Genomic DNA, 24471 nt, shown 5'->3' with positions numbered 1-24471 from the left:
ATGCTGATTGGGAGGAAAAAACACCTTGTTTAATATTCAAGTAAATACAGTATTAAAACATCAAACATTTTAGAATTAGTAATTGTCAGAAATAAAGTGACTTTTATATTCTTTTCCTTTTTTTCCTGCCACCCAATGCTTGCAGATACAGAAGAAAGTGCTTCTTTAACTTTCTCTAGTTGTCATCCATGTTGTCCCCTCAAGAGTGGATCTAGGGGGTTGCAGTGGCACAGCTGCACCTCCCTTCCAGATTGGATTGTGGGCAATAGTGGGGGACTCTTTTTAAGTGCCAAAGCAAGTAGGAATCTCCACGCTTTTCCCTTCAGTGCTCAATGGCATGTCTTCTCCCCTCCCATTCCCCACCTTCCCTAGTGCTGCCACTGTCCCCAGCTACCCTGGGGGCAGGGGAGCCATAGAGATGCTCCTGCCCCACTCCAGCCAGGCTGTGCAGAAGCTGAAATCAGCCTGGGACAGCAGCAGTGGCTATGGTGGGAAGGTTCTTCCTCTCTGCACATATTCCTAACTGGTGCAGAAATAAAATTCCTCTGCTGTCACTCTTGTGGTGCAATTTGCTCACTCCAGTGGGAGGGGGAAAGGAGCTGGGAGAGGGAGCGCAGTCACCTCAGAGTACTGGTCACAGCTCTCACACCCCCTTTGTAAAGTCCTGGATTCAACTATGTGCCTACTCAGTTCAGTGGCTGAGTGTTAAGCAATCACAATAGCATATTAGAAGTCATTGCATAACATAGCACTTGGCTTAAAAGGTACCATTCCCCACAATCTACATCTGTCAATTAAACCCATGAAGCAAAATCTAAATAAAGTCAATGTTCAATTAAAAAACAAACAACACATAAAGAGAGATGATAAAGATTCTGCTACATTGAGAGATCTTCAGGTCCCTCATTTTCTTTTTCTTCATTAATAGTTCCCTTTTGTATGCAGATCCCTTCACAGAAAGATGAATGCAAGTGTCTAATATACATAGAACATAAAATGCCTTTTTATGGACAAAATAGAAAAATTAAAAACATACTAGGTGGGCCTACATGGCTTCGTCCAGGCAGCCCTCAGACCCTCAGACTCAGGAATGCCTGAACACAGTTGTTGGAAAGGTGCTCTTAAGACATCTTTTCTACCTAGTTTCTGGTCTCTCAGGCTGAGTGGGAGCAAATGTGTGCAACTGATCTAGGATCAGGAGGGAAGCCAAATAGACATGCCTATTCTAAACAGGTAGGGTGGCAAAATGGTCATTTGAGATGTGTTTCAATGACAATTTTGTCTGGGCTTACACCCAGAAATCTGGCCTGAAGAGCAAAGCTCAGCCTCCTGATGCTACCTCTTGTTACTGATACTCACAAAGGGTATCAGAAAGTAGAGCCCATGCACTATTTAAGTACAACTTAAGATCTATTTTGAGGTTATCAACAACGTATAGACTTTATACTGATCTGCCTCAATTTAAATGAAATTAATCTTTGTATAACTAAGAGGTGACTATGGACTAAATTAAAAAAGCTTCAGTTACTCTTGAAAAAGAAAAAAAACAAACAAATGTGCTATGAAGGGAATGCTTCTCACGGCGCCATTCCTACAATGATTTATAAACAATTGTCTAATTTAAACCAAGAATGGTATGTGCCTGCTAAAAATATTTAAAAGAGTTTCCTTCTGTTACAAGTCAATTAAGCATACATAATGAAAATAACTACACAAAAATAGCAGTCTGAAACAAATGAGTCTAATAAATATAACCAAAGAGAATGATGTATAATAAGTAAACTGAAACAATACAGAGACAATGTAAAACCTACCAGAATTAAAGTGACATAAGGCGCTGACAGAAATGACATTTGTCATGAGATTGGCCCCCTGAAGGCACTCTATAGCTCGGCCCTGACACATGTGCATGGCTGCAGAGCACTGTAAAAGTTGTGACAAATTAATTCTCATCAAATGAGGGCTCAGGTGAAGGCACTCCAAAGTGGAGCACCTTAGGGAATGTGTGTTCCCTAGGGTAGGTTTATCAGTGCAGTCAGGGCTAGGCTGATGCAGTCCAGCCCTGCCCCTGGGGAGAAGCAGGAAGGGGGAGGAGGAGGAAGAGTTGCGGGCTGGGATTTATCCAGTTTGAGCTGGAGGAGAGTGGGTAGATTAGAGCCTCCCCACCTCACAGCCCCTCCCTGCCCCCACCCCTTCCTCAGTTCAGGCTGGACAAACCTCAGTCTTCAGCTCCCACACCTCTCTCCCCCCTTCACTTCCTGCAGACAGCACCAGAGCTGGGAAGCGGGCCAGGGCTGCATCAGCCCAGCCCTGATCCCGGGACAGGCATGCTCAATTCCCTCCTCCAGCCCAACAGATCAATGTTTGTTGGGTATGGGGGTGGGTCTCTCTAACTCATGGCACTTTATGCAAAGTGCCATGAGTGAGAGTGGGAACCTACATGTCTGTCAGTGCCCTTAATGTACAGAGAACATCTGCCACCCTTTACGTTATATACTGTGTGTCTGTATGTGTCTATCATTGATGTATAATGTATTGATGAGTGGTGTGACATGACATTTTCAAGGCTATGCAAGCAGTGTGAGAGATTTTTTTTAAATGCCTAAAAATTTAGGTGTCTAATTCCAATTGCCTTTAAATTAAAACTAATTCATTTAGGCATCATTGCAGGTGCAATTAATGTTTCCTTAATGCTCTTCCACAACCATAGCACCATCAGTACCTAACTGTTCCCCTCCCAAGACCAGCATAGCACTGAACAAGAAGACTGACCAACTTCCAAGTAGCTTAAGAGATAAACTGGTCCTTTGCATCAAGTTTTGTGCTTCCTGGAAAGAAAACATTTGAAATCATATGTTAGTTCTCTCAATATAAGGGGAGGATTGGGAAGGGGGGGGAATAGAAATGGAATGTAAAGGACTCCTGAATATAATGGTGGTATCTTATCATATCAATCTCTCTCTCTCTAAATCTTCTTCACTGTTTTTATTTAGAGTCTCTTACAAAGTACTGCATTAAATGTGAATTTCAGACTAGAAAGAATAATCAACCCCCCGACACACACCTGTTTCCACTCCTAAATGAAATACCCCAGTGTATTAAAAATAAAGTGCCTTGTATATCTAGGTCTGTTTTGTGTGATCAGTAGATTAATAGGCCGAACTTAAGATGTTTAAGACATACTGAAGCGCTGAATAAATAAATAACGAATATTTTTTTAAGTCTTTTTGCCTGTAGTAGTATTGGTGAACAAAACAACACATTGCTTAAATGACAGTATGTAGGAAAAAGCATAGGGCACTGGGTCAGCTCTCAGCATTTAGTGGGGCAAGGTGGAAGGCAGGGGCAGAGCTGGGACTGGGGCTTCACCTGCTGGGAGGTGCTGGGGAAACTCTGGCACCTCCAGACACAGGTTTGGAGCACCTGCTGCACAGTTCTAGCACCCCGTGCAGCTCCTGCCAGCTCCAAGCTGCAGGCAGGTGGGGTGCCGCTGGCCCAGCCTAAGCAGGGTACCGGGGCCCAAGTGCAGCATACCCAGGGCCTGCCACATGGTGCTGGGCAGGTGGGCTGGAGGGGCTGCTTCTGCTGAGCATCCCCTGTGGCACCAGCAGAGGCCAGAGCCATAGCTACTGCCCGCACTGCTTGCTGTTGGGCCATTCAGAATCAATTGGCGGGCCAGATATGACTCCTCAGACTATATTTCCCCACCCCAGCCTTAAAGACTCTTAAGCAAACTGAGAAGATGTGTATGCTCATTCATTTGTTAAAGTTCTGAACTGAAAACTATTGTGTGTATATGTACACAAATACATGTGTATGTATTAAGAGTTTGAGTTCCAAAAATAAAGGTAAAAGTTTGAAATTCCTAGGAAGCCACCTGACATCTTCCAGCTGCAGCCAGCGTGTCTCCCATCCCATCTGCCCAGGTGAGGCTGCCCCCAGCACCCTGGGGCTGGGGCTTCTGGAGGAAAGGGAACTTCCTGGGGCTGCGGGTGGGCACAGCCTGCCTGTGGGGACTTCAGGGCTTCCTAGGCTTTGTAAGGGGCAAGTGTGGATGGGAAGGAGTTGGGGGCAAGGTAGGTTTAGGGTGCAGGCAGTTCTTGAGGAGCGTGTTGGGGTGGAGGCTGAGACAGGAGGTCTCTTGTGATTTGGGAGCTGGATGGGTATTGGCAAGGCTTTTCTTGAGGTGGGGGCATCCTACTTTGGCCAAGTGTCCTGCTGGCTGGTTTTGGTTTCCTTGGGAGAGAGACTTTATTTTGAGCTATTATGCAGTCATCTCTATACACACTACTCAGAATAGCATAAATCAGGACAAAAATTTTTTTTTGAAATAAAATTAAAATACTTTATAGTAGATGTTTGATTTTTAGCACAATTTGATTTTTATCTATAGTTTGTTAAAATCATGTCTTCATCATCAATTTTATACCTCAACAGCTCACGAAAACCTGTTAAATGGCCCTCCAGCCAAAATAATTGCCCATCCCTACTTTAAGGGCTCTGCCACATTTAAATTACTTTAATCCAGACAGTGGGGCAGATCCTCACCATTTACCATAAATGGAGATTACTGGTTATACTCTGTCTATATCTAAAACCTATTTATGTTGTCAAATAATAAAAAAGGCAAGAAGTTAAATTCCAACTTCCTTCTTCTCTCTGATCTTCAACCTCCTGGATAAATTGGAACCAGGATTCAAAGCATTTTGGTTTCAGTTTAGATTTAGGAAAGAAAATTAAATGGTCCTATTGCCAAACCTAGCACCTTCCAACTTGTGCCTTTCTCTAGACAGTTTGAGGCAAATATTGTGTTGTAGCTTAGCAGAATTAGACCTTTATCTGAATAAAAATTGATTCTTTAGTAACAGTGATTAGGAAAAAGTTGGAAAACTGTATGAAATGTGGGTAATTCATCTTGCAGAGGTTCACACTTGTTTTCTTGGGGGTGGGTTAGTTAGTTTTGATTTTCACTTACAGGTCAAATGACTCTCTAAACAGGAGAGTCTAACTGAACTCAATGAAAATAACACATTGTATGTTCTTCATCTTACAGTCATCTAAAACTGGTGTCATTCATTGTTCCTATTATGGCTGGTTAGAGGGCAAATATTCCATTTCCGTCCCTAAAATAAGAAATGTTAATTTTATTTTTAATTTCCTGTTGGGAAAAAAAACTAGAAATTTTTATTTTTTTTCAAGAAAAATTGAGAAAGGGAAAGGGAGAGACACTTGTCTCTATAGATTGAGGACTACAGAAGCATGTGGGATGTGAGAATCCCAGCTCCAAATCAGGTCTAGAGTAGGGACCACTGGATGTTCAGAGGCAGGGCTCTCTTTTTCATTGCCTGATACATCTTGTATGAAAAGCTTTGATTCCGCTTACGGATTTTACATTTTCTGAGGCAAAGAACCTAGGACTGAACCAAAATTTCATAAAACATTGAAAACATGGCTAAGTTCTGCTCAGTTTGTTCAAAGCTAGGCTCAGTGTTTCATTAAGAGCTCATGAATTTTCACCAACATTTGGAAAAACCTGGCCTGTTTATAGTGTTTCTAAGCCTCCTCCACCATGGTGTTATCTCAGTTTTATGCTGATGTTACTCAACTGATTTTATTTGTCAAAAAGTCAAAGCAAAAGATCCACCTAAACCTGATAGTCCATAAAGCTGCAATGAGTGACCCATGAGTGCCGTTACTATTTCTTTTCAGGGGTTTATACCTGTGGAGCATCAAGAGCCTGGCAGGACTTAATTGCCTCGGCAGTCAGCACTATGCCACTGTTTTGTAGACATACCCAAATTCACTATTCTGGAGCCATAGCAAGACTCCTTTATTGCTCTGCTCCTGTACCTTGAGTGACTTCACTTGAGCCATACAATAAAAGTAGAGTCACAAGGAAAGTCATTGTTTCTAACTGTACAGTGCACATTTAAGCAACTATCTGAAAACTGCAAATTTAAACATTTTTAAATGAGGGGCCTCCACTTACAGACTGTAGCATGAACTAAAGCAAAATTATCCAACACGTTACAAATATGTACTACATGTACAGCATATGCACACTACATTACAGTTGTAGCATAAATATCAGTCTACCTCATAGACTGATCAGGAGGTTGCAGCTGATTATAAAACTCTTTGCAAGAAAAAGCTCTGCAAAGCTTTTCTTTCATTAAAAAAGAAGAGAGAAAATGACTTGACACATTTAAGCCCTGGATAGGATTAGAATACTGTATTTACTTGATTTTAAAACAAGGGTTTTTTCCTCATTTAATACCGGGGGGGGGGGGGGGGGGAGGAGGGAGCCCGGGGAAAGCCCCTCATGATTATGTAGGATGGTGGTGGGGGAATAGGCGACTGATGTGGCTCAGACTCCAGCTCCTACCAGGGACCTGGACCGTAGTTGTGGCTGCAGCCGCAGCCACATCCATGCCGCAGATCCACCCTCCACTTCTCCCTGCTGCCCCTGTGGCTTCTTCTGCCCATATCCCAGCTCCATGCAGCCTCTGCTCCCCTACATGCCCCTCTCCCTGACCCCCACACCCTTACCTTTTCTCTGTGCTGCCAGGCTACAGGTATATGAAGCCTGGGGCACTGAGCCCAGCCCCAGTCCAGCCCACAGCAGTAGTGTACAGCTCAGCTTCCTACTACAGGGGTTGGGCTGGATCTGTGCTGAGTGCCCCAGGCTACAACAGGGATGGAGCCTGCTGGCATGGAGCAAAAGTAAGGGCAACGGGGAGAAGGGAGCAGAGGCTGGGAGTGGGGAGAGAAGATGGGGAAAGCAAAGGCTGGGAGGAGCAGGAGGTATATAGAATCAAATTATTGGAGGGTTGTCTAACACTCAGGATTGTTTTAAATTTGAGCTAATGTGGTATTATTCATTTTAATTCAACTCATTTTACCACACAGGAGTGAATTTAGGGGCCCAAACACAATTGCTGATTATACTGAATGGAAATGGAAATAGAAAACTGCTCCTTCAGTACTGCACAGAAGTGCTGAACTCTGCAAAGGCTGAGGAACAAAACTAAGAATATTCCTCCTTAATAAGTTTACAAATGTCTTCAGCTTCCAGGACCATGGTACTCAAAAGCATATGCATCACAAAAGCACTGAGGTTGCCAGACGTATAAATCGGACATACTGCTGTATTTTTTTTATACTCCATCATCCCCAAGTCATAATAAAACTCACATTTTTTTCATTATGGTGCTTGTGGTATTGGCCTACAAAGCTGACAAACAGGATATGGCCTATGAAGGAGAAAACAGCAAAACCAGCAAGCTAAATAGTTATGCCTCCAACAGATACAAATCTAGCAAGTTTTGTGGCTAGTGCAAAACCCTGAGGGGGAGGAGAGGAGGGAGATACCATGCCCCACAGAGCAGGGGCGGGGAGAAGGGGAAGTTTTACCTGCCTCTGGGACTCAGTATCCCCAGCTCCTGCTAGCATTGAATGGCTTGCTGGCCCCTGGTTCTTGGGGGCAGGGGGGAACCCCACATCATACTTATAGGCTCAACAGTGCAACATGCATTAGCACCATGACCGAAAGGGACTCGGGGTCATGACTGACCACAAGATGAACATGAGCCACCAATGCAATACCACATCTGGCAAAGTGAACAAAACTCTGGCTTGCATCTAACAATGCATCTCAAGCAAGACCCAGGATGTCATCTTCCCGTTGTACTTGGCCTTGCTGAGGCTGAAGCTAGAGTACTGCATCTAGTTCTGGGCTCCACAATTTAGGAAGGACATGGAGAAGCTTGAAAGAGTCCAGAGGAGAGCCACATGCATGATCAGCGGGCAAGAAAACAAGCTTTATGAAAAGAGGCTGTGAGCTATGGGACTCTTCAGCCTGGAAAAGTGCAGGCTCAGGGGTGACTTGGTGGCAGCCTATAAGTACATAAGGGGTGTACATCAGGATCTGGGGGAACACCTGTTCACCAAAGCACCCCAAGAGATGACAAAGTCCAATGGTCACAAACACCTACAAGACCATTTTAGGCTGGACATAAGGAAAAACTTCTTTACTATCCGAGCCCCCAAGGCCTGGAACAGACTCCTCCCAGAGGTGGTGCAAGCACCTACTCTGGACACTTTTAAGAAACGTTTGGACCCTTATCTTGCTGGGATCCTTTAGCCCTAGCTGACTTCCTGCCCCCTGGGCAGAGGGCTGGACCCAATGATTTTGTGAGATTCCCTTCCAGCCCGAATGTCTATGAAATCTATGAAATACAGGGACACTAGTTTAATAGTGTACTGTTTTAAAATGCAGAAGGTTATGTCAGCCATCACTTCATTTTCCAAGTATGCTGTAGTATCCCCATCCCCTGCTTTTTAGCATTTGCTGTTTCCACAAGATCTTTGTTACTTCCTAAGAGCCAGATTGTGAGCCTCTTGCTGCTCACATGAATGTTCCCATGGATTTCAGTGCAGCCAGTCATAAAGAAATGTGCTATTCAGTGTGAGTCATGGTACAATAATCAGGCGTTAATTGTTTCTCTTAATAATAATGACTGTCTCTCTTCTAATTGACTTCATTGGGATTATTTACGGAATTAGCTGTGATAATCAGTGGAAACGGTATGCAAATTAGAAATGGTCAAAATATTTCTTTGTTTTTTTTCCATAAAAATGATTCTGTTCAGATATTCTCAATGTTTTGTTTTTATTGAAAAAACAAAACATCAAGGAATGGACATTTTCACAAAAATTATGAAATGCCACTTTTCAATAATGGAACTTTTTGAGTAAAAATGATGAGTACTTTCAAAACACTTTGGCCCTGAAGCACAGACAAACGAAGTGCTGGGTAACCTTGATTTCCAGTGAACTTGGTGAAACGAGCAATTTTAGTGTTGTTGTGAGGTGCTTGGAGCCGCAATGAGGCATTTATTAATCAGTTTACTGCCCCTGTGTGACAGGGTACTGGGCAAGGGGGACCTGTGATCTGACCCAGTAAATGGCAGCTCTTATGTTGCATCGTTATATTTCCCTCTTGCTTTCAGAATGGCAGTCGTATTTTCATTTTGTTACTCAGTTTGCATCCACTCATCTCAGATTTTTGTTGCCCTTTACTTTTCTGTATAGGAAAACTTATACTTTTTCTCCTTGCTTCTTCCTTTCCCATTTTCCAGTACAGGGTGCTTATTTTTTTGCCCTTCGAGCAGCCCTTCATGACTCTATAATGACTGGATCTTTTTGTTTCTTGGATCATCTTTCTTCAGAGAAATTGCAACCTCCTCAGCTACTCACCATTGCAAGGTAGATTTTCAGCTGATGTAAATCTGCAGAGTGCCATTTGCTTCAATGGAGCTGCTCTGATTTATATTAACTGAAGATCTGGATCACAATCTGTAGAAGCTTCTGTGTAATCTCACTGGAACAGATCTATTATCTGTTCTCTTCCTGATCCCGAATAAAATGTTGCTTAATCACAAGACTTCAAATGTGATTCAGCTCCACCCCTTGCTATAAACAATAGGTCACGGCTCCCATTGTTCTTCTGTAGAAGTAAAATGCATATTTTACTAGAGTGATAAATAATTTTGAACAGGGACAAGGGCTATTCTGTTTTAACAAGATTTTTTTAGGTTCCAATAACTTAGGAACTTGCATTTATATATGAGGAAACTTATACAAGTTTTAGATAGAAGATAAAATAGCAACATTATAGCTAGCCTAATCTAACTCAAGCAGTCCTGGAAGCTTGTGAAATCAATAGATTGAATGGACTTGCCAGCTCACTGGAGTCCAATTGTGTAGACAGCAGAGTTTCTGCTGCTTGGTACATTTTTGTTAAAATTACTGTGGACATATTAAATGTAGCTAAGAATGAGCAGTAAGCCTCATCCAAAATGAGCTGAAATGCACTTCTGGATCCTAGTGGAACGGGTTACATTTTCAAAGTATCTCTATACTAAGCAGAGCAGTTTCAGTTACTGCACTGTTGCTTCCCAACTTCTCTTCAGGGATGGAAAGCCAATTTCTCAGTTGTGTTCAACGCTATCTCAAAGGCAAAAGCCTGTTTGGACAATAAAATATCCATCTCTACTGTGGAAAAAGAAACTTCTCAGAATACACTGCAACTTTGACTACAAGTCTGCACAGAGACACAAGGGGAATATAGTATCTCTTTACTCCTTGCGCAGGGCTATGAGCTACCAGTACACTGAGTAAAAGGGCGCTGTATGTTGCTTCACCTTCCCCCACCATAAGCAGGTAGATGGGGAATGCTTAGAGACTGCCTTCCCACACAAAATATCAGCCAGTGAAGCTAAGCTGGAAAACACTGGGGAGAGAGTTGCTTTAGGCATCTCAAGATCTCAGCTGCTGTTAGCACAGCACTCACATCACATTTTCACTCTCCTAGATCAGGAGGGTAGCAGAAGATAATGGTTCCCTGGCCACATTTCCTGACCTTAGAAGCTTCTTGGGGGTGTAGGGATATGCCACTCGGCTCACAGTCTCATCCTTAATGGTTGTAATGGACCCCTTAATGCACAGGGGTCTCTACTTAGGGGCTAACCTGTGGCACAAGTGGCATGGACAGCCTCTGTCTGTGGCGTGGCCAGTCAGGGAGGAGATAGGCAGCACAGCAGCAGATAAGGTAGGAAGCAGAAAGAAGAGCAGGAAATCAGACAAGGAGTACACGGCAGGAAACAGAAAGCAGGGCAACTTGTAGGACCCTAAACTGGGGGGGGCTTTGTCTCTCTTGGGAGCCCAAAAGGCAGTCTAGTGAGTCTCACAAAACATTCAGTGACTATTCATTCACAGGGGAGAGTGAAGCTTAGTTAGTATTAAATGTTCAAGTTTCCCAGAAAAGAGTCTTCTGCATAGAAATGCAGGTTACTACATACTACTTTCCCACTCTTTTCCCTTCTCCTCCTGTACCAACATGAATAGATCCATTAGTTATCTTCAGGTTAGTTATCTTCAGGTGTCTTAATGCTGTGGTTATTGCCTTCCTGAGGCCTTCTCAGGCAAAAGGCAAAACTCCCTTTGAACCCTCCTTGGATTCAAAGTGTCACCTCTTCTTTCACAGTACCTTGCTGTGTTAATGTCTTCCCCAATATGTTATTTCCATTGCAGGGAATGTGCATGTTTTTTTGTTTAGTCCCTCACCAACTCAAGTGCTTTCAATATCTGAGAGCTGCTTGGCATCCACACTTTTTTTATCTCCCTTGCTCAAAACATCATCTATATAAACTTTAATACCCTCTACTGTTGTTAAAAAATGCTTTATTTCTAGGTGAAAAGCCACAGGTCCCCCAGGCAATCTAAATAGGAGTTTGGGAAAAAAAAGTCTCACATACAGGATGCACAAAGATGTCCTCTATTTCTTCGAAGTCATCTGCTTGAATTCTTCTGATGGATCAGGCACAGACAAATATTTGTCATCAGCCATCTCTCCCAAAAATGCTGCCCTTGGAGAGGAAATGGAAAATGACCTTCTTTTATAGAGGAACAACTGCACAGCTGGGAGAAATTCTGATCAGTTCTTCTTAGTGCTTCACATGCATGATGACCTGAGGAAGGAAACTATGCCCAAAAGTTTGTCTAAAATCTCTCCCAACTATATAGTTGGTCTAATAAAAGATATCACCCCCAAAATTCTTGCCTCTCATGGATTTCCTGAACTATCATGACTACATCATTCCAATACTATCACTTTTATATTTATCTTAGTTCTTATGGGTCTGTAGAAAAGTCAAGTCTTCTTTTTTGTCCTACAGTGACAGTGATGGCACCCGGATTCTTTTATGCCTTCTACGGTTTCCAAAACACTGGGCCTATCCAGCTCTTTTTGAGTCTGCCTCAGGGAGAGGGGAAGTTCCCTGGAGGCCTGTGTGATGGGGCAGTTGGCCTTCTTTAGCTCTATTCTGTAGTCTGATATCTTCATTATTCCCTGGAAGACATCCTCAGACTTTTCCTCAAAAGCACTGGTCCCATGCCTTCCAATTCACCCCCTTGATAAGAGCAAGGGCTTCCTGTAAGTTTAAGCCAATAACAGGCATTTATTTTCCTGGCACTATAATAAATTGTATCTTTTCTAGTTTGTTATTTACTCACATATTTAGTTCACATTCTCCCTTAGTGGAAGTAAATTCACCACTAGAAGACTCAAGTTTTATTCACTTACATTTATCTGTGACTTTTTTTTCTGGGCTAGGATTACTGTTTCTGGCAGCATGGTTGTTTGTGCTGCAGTTTCCAACCTAATAAATATTTCATTACTTTCTGATTGATGGTCCACTTGTCTTCTGTTGCAAAACTGTCTATTGTTGTTATGAAAAATTCCTATGAGCTAAAGCATTATCTCAAAGCTGAATTGTGATCTGAAGGAATTGAGTTAGCCCTCCAAAACTGCAAGATTCTTCAGGTTTATATCAATCACAAATTCTATGTTTTCCCTTCTTTTTGCACTCTCTCTTTAAAAAGCTCCTATGCTTCATTTTTATAGTCAGTGCAGTACTTCTCAAATTACTGCACTGCAGTTTCTTAGTTAGTTGCACTCCTCTGCCTGATTTAGAAAACTACTAAAAACATCAAATGCTTCACAACCAGCTCTGGTCATAAAAGAGAGTAAAGTGCTCTTTAAATCATGTCCAGTTGTCCTCTGCATTTCTCAATATTCATTTCTGATGAGTCTTTTAATTGCTTGTTTCCACTGTGAATAGTTTCTTAAGATATATGTATATCCTAACACTATGTATATCTATATCTAAATCTATCTATCTATCTATCTATCTATCTATCTATCTATCTATATAGTATAACGCTAGGATGGGTACACGCACATGCACACACACACGCATGTGTGTTAGGATATACATATATCCTAAGAAAGTACCTGGAATGGAAATGAGCAATTAAAAGCCCCATCAGAAATGAGTATTGAGAAATGTAGAGGACAACCAGAGATGAGTTTTACACACACACACACACACACACACGCATGCATGCATGCACACACGCACACACCTTCAATGAGGTCCTTGAATGACTAATGCACTGTAGTATTGTATCAATCTAGCTATACAATATTTTAATTGAATTCAGGTTTTGAAAACTGAGAAGTATAGTGTACATGTGCCTCAGCTACCTTTAAGCTACACATACTTTGGATGAGATCCTTGGATCAAGAGTTTGATATACATATATTTTTCTATTGTATACTAACTGTACTATAGTATCACTGAAACATTGAATATAAAAATAGTGAATGTTAAAATTAAAAAGTACAATGTAGGCCTCTTTAAGCTGCCTTTGAACTCACTGCCATGGCTACTAAGAGCTGTTTAGCCTCAGCAGCCCATGGTTCAGTACAGGCTAACATACCCAGCTTTTCAATTGAGTTTTCCAGCCCATGCCGACTTTTGCACTGCTAGGGCAAAACTGCTATCAGCCAACCAGAAGACAGAAACTTGACAATGTGGGATTGACAGTGAAGGGCTTCCTGCCCTTGTGATTTATAGGCAATGGTGGGTCCAAAGGAGGTTCAGTAGCATAGCTGACCCCCTTTGGCTATGTCACGTGACCCCTTGGTGTGGGGTCTGGCCAGAACCCCTGCTTTCACATGACTTTAGAGACCAGAGGTTGAGTGCAGCCTTTGGTATTCATCCTTCTCTCTGCCAGCAAATGCAGAAGGGAAGGAAAGGGGGAAGAGCAGCAGTTGTCAACATCTGGGCTACAGAGCCAAGTAAAAGGAGGGACTCTGATCAGACCTTGCCTAATCAGCTTGTGAGCTTGGAGCTCATTGTTCGTGTGGAGCTCTTGCAGGAGCCTGCACTAACCCAGCCATGACCTCAGAGCTTATTGTGCACAGACAGCACAGCTTAACTGAAGGGGTGCAGCCCCCTTCCCCCAGGGCACCTGGATTCACTACTGCTTATAAGCTCATGGATACATTGCAAACACAGAAGTAGGTAGTAGCTGAGGTGTGCCCACACCCAGAAGCTGAGCAAAACTTGTGTTTTTGGTCCAGGAAATGAGAAGCAACATTTTTTTTATTATATCTTTTATTGGACTAACTATATAGTTGGGAGATGTGTAAAACAAGCTTTCAGGCACAGAGTGCCCTTCTATAGCCCCAGGTTTGAAGATGCCTTTGTGCTGAAAGCTTGTCTTACATTTCTCCCAAGTATACAGTTAGTCCAATACAAGATATCAACAACAACAAAAAACCCTTGCTTTTCTAGTATGAGTAATCTTACTGACTTCAGTATTACTACCTGAAGACTGTAAAGTTAAGCATGTATAAATGCCTGTGTACATTTTGAGGAATATATTAAAAAAAATGCAAAGTCCCTTACTAAAGGTTAATTTGTTTTACTTTTAATAATGGGAACTTGAAAATATCATTTCCTGACATGAAAGGACTTAGGAGCCAATTTGTGCATGTGTGGGGGTGCAGATGTGTGTGTGTCTTTTTTGAATCAGGAAAATATATAGTATAAGACCTGAAATAGGGCTATGTTCTTTAGAGATGCATGCTAAGATGTAGGCCAACCAATTAATTTGTCTTGGGTATTTCACATCCTAGAAAAGAAATCAAATACTGTGCAAGAAAGCTTATGAATTATTAAAATTACATCAAAAAAAGAAACCTGCTTGGGAAAGGTCCAGTTCAACAGTTGTCTTATCTCTTTCATGTGTTAGATCACTCACTGAGGAGTAACCTTTGTTCAGCATCCTTGGATGATATTTGTATCAATTTATATATAGAAAAGGAACTGAATTTGTATGGGAATATAATTGGATTCGAGTTCTTTCTCTAGTCACAGGTTTACCTTGGGGGATTTACCTCGCTCAGAAGAGTGAGAAAATGAAATAAATGTCATCCAAATTCCAGAGAAGGATTTTAACAGCACAACACTTCCATGAAGCAGAGGGAAGGACCTTTGTGACATCAGCTACCTAAAGGCGTGCTCTGGGAGGCGGGGAGCAGTGCTTTAATTAACACAGCTCCAAAAGCCACACTAATTAAAAGTGCCCAGGGCACTGCATGTACCAGCATCAACAGTAGATCCCCAACTAGATCGTCACAACCAAAGCTTTGTTTAGCCAGGTCTTAAAAACCTCCAAGGACAGAGATTCTACAACCTCTCTGGGTAACCTGTTCCAGTTTTTTACTACACTCCTAGCAAGAAAATTCTTCCTGATATCTAACCTAAACTTCCCTTACTTTAACTTGAGACCATTGCTCCTTGTTTTGTCATCTTCCACCACTGAGAACAGTCTAGATCCATTCTCTTTCGAGCCCCCCTTCAGATAGTTACAGGCTGCTATTAAATCCCTTCTCAGTCTCCTCTTCTTTAGACTAAATAAGCCCAGTTCCCTCAGTCTTTCCTCATAAGTCATGTCCCCCAGGCCCTTCACCATTTTTGTTGCCCTCCACTGGACCCTCTCCAATTTTTCCACATCTTTTCGGTAGTGGGGAGCCCAAAACTGAACACCGTCCTCCAGATGTGGCTTCACCAGTGCTGAATAGAAGGGAACTTCCCATGACCTACTGACAACACTCCTACCAATGCAGCCCAGGATACTGTTAGCCTTCTTTGCAACAAGGGTGCACTGTTGGCTCATTCAGCTTATTGTCCACTGTAACACCCAGGTTCTTTTCTGCAGGGCTGTTGCCCAGCCAGTCACCCCCAGCCTATTCCATCCTAAGTCCAGGACTTTGCACTTGCAATTCCATCCTTGTTGAACCTCATGAGATTCCTTTTGGCCCAATCCTTCAACTTGTCTAGGTCACTCTGAATCCTAGCCCTACCCTCCAGTGTATCTACTACTCCCCCAAGCTTGGTGTCATCTGCAAACTTGCTTAAGGTGCAATCTATGCCATCTTCCAAGTCATTGATGAAGGTGTTGAACAAAACCAGCTCCAGGACTAACCATTGCAGCACTCCACTTGGTACTGGCTGCCAACTAGACATCAAGCCATTGATTACTAACCTATGAGAACAATGCTCTAGCCAGATTTCTATTCATCCTACAGCCCATTCATTCAGCCCATACTACCTTAGCTTCCCTGCAAGAATGTTCATAGATTTCATAGATTTCATAGACATTCGGGCTGGAAGGGACCTCGGAAGATCATTGAATCCAGCCCCCTGCTCCAGGGGCAGAAAGTCAGTTGGGGTCACAGGATCCCAGCAAAATAAATGTCTAATTGACTCTTAAAGGAGTCCAGAGTAGGTACTTGCACCACCTCTGGTGGCAGTCTGTTCCAGGCCTTGGGAACTCGGACAGTAAAGAAGTTCTTCCTTATGTCCAGCCTGAAATGGTCATGGAGGAGTTTGTGACTGTTTGATCTTGTCAGCCCTTGGGGTGCTCTGGTGAACAGGTGTTCCCCCAGATCCTGATGTACACCCCTTATATACTTATAGGCAGCCACCAGGTCCCCCTTGAGCCTGTGACGTTCCAGGCTGAAGTGTCCCATAACTCTCAGCCTCTCATCTTAAGGCCTGTTCTCCTGCTCTCTGATCATGCACATGGCTCTCCTCTGGACTCTCTCAAGCTTCTCTGCATCCTTTTTAAATTGTGGAGCCCAGAATTGGATGCACTACTCCAGCTGTGGCCTCACCAAGGCCAAGTACAGTAGGAGGATGACATCCTGGGATTTGCTAGAGAAGCATCAATGGATGCAAGCCAGAGTTTTGCTCGCTTTGGTGGCTGTAACATCACATTGGTGACTCATGTTTATCTTGTGGTCAATCATGACACCCAAGTCCCTTTTGGCCATGGTGCTAGTAAGCATAGCACTGCCGAGCTTATAAGCATGCTGCGGGTTTTTCTTTGCAAGTTGGAGAAGCTTGCATTTTTCTGTGTTGAAGGCCATCAGGTTTTCATTCACACATTTTCTGAGCCTGTCAAGGTCGGTCTGGATCACCATCCTGTCCTTGGGTGTGGATGCTTTACCCCAAAGTTTGGTGTCATCAGCAAACTTGGCCAGTCCACTACTGACACCAATGTCCACATCATTAATGAAGAGGTTGAAAAGAACAGACCCAAGGACAGAACCTTGGGGGACCCCACTGGTCATGGCGCACCACAATGATTGACTTCCATCAACTACCACTCTCTGGGTCCGACCTTGGAGCCAATTCCCCAGCCAGTGGACTGTGATATAGCTGAGGCCATAGTTGGCCAGGTTTCTCTGAGATGATCATGGGATACCAGATCGAATGCATTTTTAAAATCAAGATATATGACGTCAATCTCTTCTCCCTTGTCCAGGTGATATGTCACCTGGTCGTAGAAGGAGATGAGATTGGTCAGGCAAGACCTACCCACAACAAACCCATGCTAGCTATCCCTTGGGTTGTTGCCATCAGCCAGTTTGTCAAGAATGAATCATAGAATTATAGAATCATAGAAGTAGGGTCGGAAGGGACCTTGTAGATCTTCAAGTCTGACCCCCTGCCTGGGCAGGAGGGAAACTGGGCTCAAATGACCCCAGCCAGGTAGGCATCAAGCTGCTTCTTAAAGACCCCCAGGGTAGGAGCCAGCACCACTTCCCTTGGAAGTTAGTCCCAGAACGGTCTCTTTGATAATTTTTTCCAAGATCTTCCCCAGGATAGACGTCAGGTTGATGGGCCTCTAGTTCCCTGGATCTACTTTCCTCCCTTTCTTGAAGATAGGTACCACATTGGCCTTCTTCCAATCTTCAGGCACTTCACCTGAACACCACGAGTTCTGGAAGATCCGTGCCAGTGGCAGACCTATGATGCTTCCCAGCTCCTTAAGTACCCTGGGGTGTAAGCTGTCAGGGCCAACTGACTTGAAGGTGTCCAGCCACTCAAGGTGTTTCTTCACATGGTCAACATTGATGAAGGGTAACAATTCTCCCTCACCCTGCTGGTCTCATACCATGTTGAGCAGAGCCGTCCCTTGGGGCTGGTGAAAAACTGACACAAAGTACCCATTAAGCAGGTTGGCTTTTTCCTGGGCGTCGGTTGTCAGTTGACCCATATGCTTTAGCAGGGGTCCAATGTTATCCTTGCTTTTCCTCTCACTCCCCACATATGTTGTGGGAGATTGTATCAAAAGACTTACTAAAATCAAAGAATATAATACACACTGGTCTCCCCATATCTACAGAGCCAGTCACCTCATCATAGAAGGCAATCAGGTTGGTCAGGCGTGACTTGCCCTTGGTGAATCCAAGCCAACTGTTCCTAATCACCTTATTCTCCAAGTACTTAAAAATAGATTCCTTGAGGATCTGCTCCATGATTTTTCCAGGGAGCGAGGTAAGGCTGACTGGTCTGTAGTCCCCTAGATCCTCCTTTTTCCCCTTCTTAAATAGAGGCACTATGTTTACTGTTTTACAATCATCTTGGACTTCTCTTGATCACTATGAGTTTTCAAAGATGATGGCCAATGGCTCTGCAATCTCATCAGCCAATTCTCTCAGCACCCTTGGATGCATCCCATCTGGCCCTATGGACTTGTATATATCTAGCTTTTTTAAATAGTCCCTAACCTGTTCTTTTGCCACAGTTGTTCACCGAGCCCTTGATGTACTCTCCTGATGTCATGAATGGCGCATGCCCCCGGTGGCTGGGGGGGCATGGCAGCGGCAGGAGCACGGAGACCGTGGCAGGAGTGCAGCAGCGGTAAGCAGGGGAGCTCCCGTAGACACCGCTGCCACTGTCGGTGGTTGGGGGAGGTGGTGAGTGCCAACCAAGGGTTGGCAACCACCTGCACCTGCTGCCTGCAGCATCGGCAGCAGCCAGTGGGAATTGCAGACCACCCACAGACACCACCAGTGGTATCAGTGGCAGGTGGCGAGCAGTGAGCACCTGCAGACACCTTTTTGCAGGGGGTGCCCCGCCACACTCAGGGGGTGCACGTGCACCCACGTGTACCCCCTATGCATCATCCCTGCCTGATGTAGTGGTAAGCTGCTACCAAGTCCCCTCTCAGCCTTCTCTTTTCCAGGCTGAAGAATCCCAAGTCCCTCAGCCTTTTCTCGTATGACTTGCCATGCAAGTCTCTGATCATATGGGTGGCCCTTCTCTGGACTCTCTCAAGCTTTACCACATCCTTGTTGAAGTGCAGCGCCCAGAACTGGATGCAGTACTCCAGCTGTGGTTGCACCAATGCTGAGTAGAGTGGAAGGATCACTTGGTTTTGCTGGAGATGCATTGTTTGATGCATGCCAGAGTATTATTTGCCCTACTGGCTACAGCATCTCACTGCTGGCTCATATTCATACTGTGGTCTATTATTACCCCCAGGTCCCTTTCATTTGTGGTGCTAGTCAGTTTGGTGCCACAAGCCTGTAGGTGTGTAGGGGGGTGTCTGTCCCCAGGTGGAGCACTTTATATTTCTTAGTGTTGAACTTCATCTAGTTCCAATTCACCCAACTTGCTAGCCTGTCTAGATCTGCCTGTATCTGTAGCCTATCTTCAAGTGTGACCATGTTTCCCCATAACTTGGGTGTCGTCTGCGAACTTGGCCAGTGAGCTCTCCATCCCCACATCAAAATCGTTGATAAAGATGTTAAAAAGTACTGGACCAAGCACTGACCCCTGTGGGACACTGCTGGCCACTTCTTGCCAGGATGACTGTTCATTAGGACTCTTTGGGTCTTAGCCCACAGCCTGTTTCGTACCCACATAACTGTCTCACAGTTAAGCCTACAATCCTCCAATTTTCTCACAAGAACATCGTGAGATACTAGATCAAAGTATTTTTGGAAGTCAAGGTATACAATGTCAACCTCTTCTCTCTTATCTAGGTGGTGAGTTACCTGATCATAAAAGGATATGAAGTTGGTAAAACAATACCTGCCTGCCACAAAGGCATGCTGACTGTCGTTCAGAATCCTACCTTCTGCAAGCCTATTGCATATAGAATTCTTAATGAATTTTTCCAGGATTTTCCCTGGGATTAAAAGTTAGGCTAATTGGCCTATAGTTACCATGATCACCTCTAGATCTTTCTCATTGTTACAACTTGTAGGTTTCTTTATCCTATTGAATATTTGTGTTTTATTTTAAATTCAAAATGGTAGAATGTAGTTTATTTTTCTTCTTAAATCCTGTTCATTAGGAAAATGACCTCTTTTGGCAAATATTTAATGTCTTCTATTTGATACTTGGTATTACATATGAATCCACTGAAAATCACCATGGGAACCTTTCATCATTCTATCTTCAGTGACAGAATCATTTTCTTTTAGCCACCATAGTACAACAGAATATTGCTCAGTCCTAAGCAGTGTAAAATTTCTTTCCATTATAATACAAAATTCAGTTCTGATTTTGTAATAAAGAATATATTTCCTAATCATAACAACTCTGCAGTTATGTAGGGGAGGAAAGAGAAATGCAATTCAGAACAAAAAAAATCAATTAAGTAACAGAAAAAGGAAGCAAGCTGTGGAAATACTAAATATGTTTGATTTATAAATACTACTTGGAGCACATTGAATACTGATTCCACATACAGAATGAATAATTGACTATGTTCCTTAATTAATACTAAATTCCTTCTAAATAGTTATCTGACATTTGAAATGTATAAAAATGAATGAATATATTACATGTAATTTAGTATTTATGCAGCCAGCTTAATATCTATTAAATGAAGTTATCACAAATGATGGCATGCCATAGTATTAAGATTATGATTTATGTTATGCTTTAAGAAAATACCTTTTTACTGCACCTTTTCTTGCCTTTGTCTTTCTGCCTCTATCCAGATAACATGTCTATGGGGATAAATTCTATTTTCCCTCATAGCTGAAGAATGTGAATTAGAAATGAAGGAAATGAAGGAATTAGAAATGAAGGAAATGAAGGTCATTTGAGCATCCATATTTGACCTCTTGCACTGGACTCGCTGATTTAGGTATAGGGTACCATTGCCTGTCTCTATTAAGATCATGCTCCGATACCCTGATGAAATCACCACTATGTGCATGATGAAGTTAAATCTTGCATTTGTATAATTGGCTCTGAATTATAAGAAAATGCTAGGCAAACAAGCTAGGGGGCTATGATTACTCAGTCTCCCAAGTCTGAACATCTGTGCAGGCTTGTTGTGAGTTTTAGAGTGTATAAAGCATTTCCCAATAATCATTCATACCCAAACAAAATAAGCATTTGGGTGGAATGATCTAGTTGGAGATGGTCCTGCTTTGAGCAGGGGGTTGGACTAGGTGACCTCCTGAGGTCCCTTTCAACCCTAATTTTCTATGATCTTATGATTTCCTTGTTCCAGCCTTTGTGAGAGGTAGGTAATTATTATCCCTGTTATACAGAGATGGAATATAAGGCACAGAAGTTGTACGCCCACTTATAAAAAGATTGGCCTTAAAGTTAGACACCTATATCTACACTTATGAATTCAGGTGCATAATTTTTAAGAACAAAAAATGGGAAAGAAATTGCCCACATCTAAAAAAAAAATACATAAAGAGAAATGGTGATAGAGATAAAGGGTGTTACCTGTCAGCCAGTCCCTTGCTGGAGACACTTTTGAGCCAACTCTCTCTGTGGCTAAAAAGCATACCTTTGGAAAGTAGCACACATCTACTCTGTTTCATTTCTAGGATTTGGCATCAATGGGAAGGAAATAATTCTTGAGGTAGTTCTGGTGGCAGTATGAAGGCAATGTAGATAAGGCTTTTGACTTCTCAGCAGAAGCACTTGCCTTCAGGAAAGCAGCAGTACGCAGCTTGTACTGGTTCTACAGCTATCAACAGCAGCTTCTGGATGGCACTATATTCTGACTTCTTACAGCTGTGAACTTGATCTGGAGCTTTCCCAAGTGTCAAAGAACTTATTCTTTTGGATCCAAATCCCTAGTTAGCTGGTACAGGATGGCTTTGTGCATAACCTGAGAAGTTTAGAAGTCTTATGAACCCTCTAACTATCGTGATCAGCGGGAGTGTCTACACAAGATGTTTACTGCAGAGCAGATTAATTAGTTCCACAGTAACAGTCTCACATCTACATGTTCAGCCCTTTTGGACCACAAGAAAATAATTAATTCTACAGAAGGATAGTACTTGTACTAAATCCAAGTACTGTCTTGCTGCAGAATTTTTCACTCTGCAGCACTGCACATGTAGATGCTGAGCCAACAGGTTGGGGCACAAGGATTCTTCAGTTCAGGAGCTGCCTGCCAACTAGCCCCACACTGGAATACCCTGTGCCCCAGACAGCCTCATGTGCAGCACGCTGAGCTGGCTCGGAGCGTCCCCATGCTGGCAAGCTGGCCCCCCAAGCCACCTGCCAGCTGGCGCTGCTCCAACCCTGCTCAATATGCTGCGATCTCAGGCTCACATGCAAACAGCACACCTGGGAGCAATAAACTCTGGCGTAATAAGGACCAGAGTTTATTCCTATGCATTTATTGCATATGTAGATGTGTCCAGTTTGTCACAAACTGCATTTTCAAATAGGCTCTTATCTCTAGGGAAAGAGGCTAAGGTTTTTTATTATTATTATTAAAATGGTGGAAAATTAAAGGGGAGATCCTATCTGCAGGTTTTGAAGACTGCAATTCTGCGCATACTGCTCTTTAAGCAAGGAAAACCCTGTGCATTTTGGGTTTATCAAAGTGTACGGGAGTTGTAAGCATTTTCTATCAACTTTAATGGAAGTTATCTGTTACTAGTTCTATGCACTGCTTTATAATGTCCACTTTTGTTAGCTTCTGTAACCGTGTCTTAATAACATTCCCTAATTTTCCTAATCCTTCTCTTATTGTCACTTATTGTGACTTATTGTCACAACCACCCATTGCATCTTTTTATGGGCTCTTAAGCTACAGGAGTCTTCTGTGTAAAGAAGACTTCAGTGCAACATGACCTCGACTGTCTATTCCTCCAGTACTTCCTGCACAGATGGGCTTTGTTCTGTAGCTTTTGGATCAAAGGTTGCATCTTTCTGCAGGCTGACCTAAGCCTAAGGGTGCCTATAGACCCTATAGCCTGTCAGGGAGGTACACTAACTCATGGCGCTTAACACAAAATGTCATTAGTTAGAGCACCATTGAATCCAACAGATGTTTGCCTCTTGGTTCAGGGGGGCTCGAGCTTGCTTGCACTGGCCCTGGCCAGAAGGTGGGGATGCTCTGGTAGCCTCCCAGGAGGCTGCTGAGCTGCCGATCTCTCCAGCTCTGCCCTTACCCTGGCCCAGCTCCAGGCACAAAAGGGAGCCCCCCTACCTTGTGCACCACCCCCAGCTACCCTGTACTCCACACTCGAGCCTCTTGGTAGCAGCAGCACACAGCTGCCAGCTCACAGCTGCTGGCTAGGCTTTGCCATGCTGGAGGTGGGTGTAGAATGATGCCCCTTTTTGTCACAGGCCTGGCCGAGTTGCCCCAACACCCCAGGTAGGATAGCTGGGGAGAGCCTGCAAGGCAAGGGGACTCCACTCCACCTGCCCCCCCCCCCCAAACTTCTGCCATGGCAAAGCCCGGCCAGCAGCTGTGCTGCCACTGTCAAGAGGTTTGGGTAGGCAGGGGTGGGGTCAGAGGGAGATGGGGGAAGGGAGCCTCCCTGCCTTACAGTTCCCACCAGGTACCCCAGCTGGGGTATTGGGGGAGCCAGGATAAGCCCACAAGTTGCAGGGGGCTCGCTTTCCCCAGTTCCCTGCCTGAGTCTCTTGACAGTGGCAGCATACAGCTGCCAGATGACCTTCATCATGGCCGGAGCACAGGTGGGGGGAGGTGGGGGAGGGGAGAATAGTGCCCCTCGTCTCATGGGCCCAGGATGGCTGTCCTCAAGACCCCGGCAGAGATACCTTGCCTCACCACATCCCTCCCTCCTTCTCCCCGTCCCTTTCCCACTGCACAGGGAGGAGATTCTCCCCTCTGTGATAGCCCCATGGGCATGGCTGGGCTGCAAATGTGCATGCAAAAAACTGACCCTCACAGGAAATTAGAACAGAAGTTTCCTACAGTGTTCTGTCCTAGAAATAGCTGATTTATTGAAGGTTAATTTTTTGCATGATCAGCCATCTTAAAAATGCCCTGCAGCCATGAATGTGTGGTATGTCATGGCTGTAGAGTGAATTTACACACACACACATGCTATTTTTTCACCTATAATATACCTCTCAAATATAACACACACCCTTATTTTCAAATATTCCTACAAGGAAACCAAAAACTTACCTTGGAGTATAGGCAAGTACCAGAGGTCTTGGGTTACCAGGGCAGAGGGCTGTGCACCAGGGCTTGGAGCACGGCACTGGGCACAGGGTCTGAGGGCTGTGCACCACATGCTGAGACTGGGAGCTGAGGGGTGGAGCTGTGTGATGGAGCCCAACCAGGCATGCTAGTGGTGGGGCTGTGCAAAGGGAACTGATCCAGCACACTGGCTCTGGAGCCATGTGCTGAGTCTGGGGCTTTGTGCTGTGCCACAGACCACCCAGGCCACAGACCAACCCTGCATGCCATCCTGCATGCCATCCCAATTCAGTGCACAGTTGAGGAGCGGGG

General features: G+C 43.8%; 1 long non-coding RNA gene across 1 annotated transcript in view; it reads right to left on the bottom strand.

Annotated features, from left to right (window-relative positions):
- The window catches only part of LOC109284117 (uncharacterized), a 60586-nt gene extending 36353 nt beyond the window's left edge, over positions 1-24233 (bottom strand). Inside the window, exon 1 of the long non-coding RNA XR_002091451.2 lies at positions 24145-24233. This is a non-coding gene — a long non-coding RNA (uncharacterized LOC109284117). The remainder of the gene's footprint in view (positions 1-24144) is intronic.
- Positions 24234-24471: the final 238 nt, after the last annotated feature.

The sequence above is a fragment of the Alligator mississippiensis genome, chromosome 1, assembly GCF_030867095.1.
Source record: "Alligator mississippiensis isolate rAllMis1 chromosome 1, rAllMis1, whole genome shotgun sequence".
In the NCBI taxonomy this organism is placed as follows: domain Eukaryota; kingdom Metazoa; phylum Chordata; order Crocodylia; family Alligatoridae; genus Alligator; species Alligator mississippiensis.
This window is presented reverse-complemented; position numbering and strand designations above follow the sequence as displayed.